Genomic DNA, 1786 nt, shown 5'->3' with positions numbered 1-1786 from the left:
GCCGACCAAGTCGCGCCTGCGCACTGGCGCGGACGGGGGCCGCTCTCATTTTCCAGGTCCGGGAAATACTACTTTCAGTGACTTTTTCTCTGGCAACCAATTGGAGGACGTGGCCTGCCTATATTTGTATTTAGTTCCTTAGATGTTATCAGTTCTAAGAGTTTACTTCTGCAGCCAGGCGTGGGAGTGCACCTTGGGAGGCTGAGACAGGAGCGTCTCGAATGCGCCCCGCTTTGCGTTGCTTGCCCAGGGTGCAGTTTCGTTTAAGGGGCTGCAAAGCATGTAGGACGCGCGGAAAAGGGCTCCGTGCTGGGCCCAGCGAAGCCTTCCCGGCTCCGTCCGCCACCGCGTGGTGCTCCAGCTCACCTCTCCTGGTCGTCCTGGGTTCATCCGTCCATCCGTGCCCCACTTTCTGCACCATCATTACAAGTTTCTGCAAAAAACCGTGCTTTTAAGGGATTTTAAAATGGATTTGTCAAAGAAAAATACTAAAAAATTTTAATGATACAAGAGTAGCTGTGTTTAGGGCGGTAACGTCTGCGGACCCCCAGACTAGCAGGAGCACCCTTCTGAGGACAGAGCCCAGTGAACTATCACGCGTGTGTGGCCCACTCTAAACTCCTGTTGTACGGCCATTCTCCGGATCGGGGTTTTCTGTTTGTCTTAATCGATCGGAACGCACAGGGTGAGGTCATGTAATTCAGGGACACAGAATCCAGCACACTGGCCAGTCATGCGTTCCGCAAGCACCTACTAAATTAGTTGTGCACCTGGGCGTGGTGAGGAAGGCCTGCCTCTCAGCACTCGGGGGGCTAAGGCAGGAGTGTGAGCTTGAGGCCAGCCAGGGTTACGTAGTGAGTTCAGGACGAGTCTGGGCATAGCCAGACCCTGTCTCAAATAAATGAATAAAACAGGCGTGCAGCTGTGTACGGGCTTCCCCGAGCTTGCCTCTCTGGGGCCGGAGCCTGCCAGCTCCTCTCCGCTGGCCTGGTTCACGAGGCTTGCTTCCAGCCCTTTCCCCACTTGATCTTCTCTTTCATTTAACAAACATTCAATCAATGAACATTCATTGGTGACATTGCTGGCGAGGAGGCCTCAGGGATGTACCCAGACAGGCGGCTGACAAGCAATCGTTTGTAATAAAACAGACGGCTCTGTAACGAACATCGGGAGAGCTTTCTGGAAGGGGCCCTCCTGAAGCGCGGGAGAAAGGAACACACCTCTGGACTGGATGTTCCTGCCCAGGGCGCCGGCCTGAGTTGCCCAGGTGTGAGCAGCCACTTGCTTTCTTTGCCCAGGGCTTTCTCGCCCTGGCTCCGTGGGGAGGGGGACACGCTGTGGACAGGTCAGACCTAGGAGCTGTGTGACAGGGGAGGACGTGAAATACTCTGCAACAGTGGGGCATCGCGCGCTCGCTGTTGTTTCACAGCGGGGGGATCAAAGCTTTGGGCGGGGGTCGGGGGCTCGGTTAGGCCCGAGGGACCGACCATGCCAGGACTGGGGCCTCCACGCAGGGCGGGAAAAGCCCTCGGAGCCACACCTGACAGTCTTCATTTGAACTGAAAATAACCAGTGTGCCCCCTGAGAACCGACAGGAGGGAAGGGCACGGGAGAAAGCCTCGCCTTCCGAGGGCGCACCTGCGCAGGTGAGCGACAGGTGCGCGACAGGTGCGCAGGCGGGCAGGTGACCCGGTAGAGAGGTGAGTAGGCGCGCAGGTAAATAAACAGGCGAGCGACGCGCAGCACGCGGGAGGGCGCAGGGCGCAGATCGCGACGGCGAGGGGAG

Source organism: Fukomys damarensis, unplaced genomic scaffold, assembly GCF_012274545.1.
Source record: "Fukomys damarensis isolate Sample0158 unplaced genomic scaffold, DMR_v1.0_HiC HiC_scaffold_32, whole genome shotgun sequence".
Taxonomy (NCBI): Eukaryota; Metazoa; Chordata; class Mammalia; order Rodentia; family Bathyergidae; genus Fukomys; species Fukomys damarensis.
The sequence above is the reverse complement of the archived record's forward strand: the minus strand, read 5'-3'. Positions refer to the sequence as shown.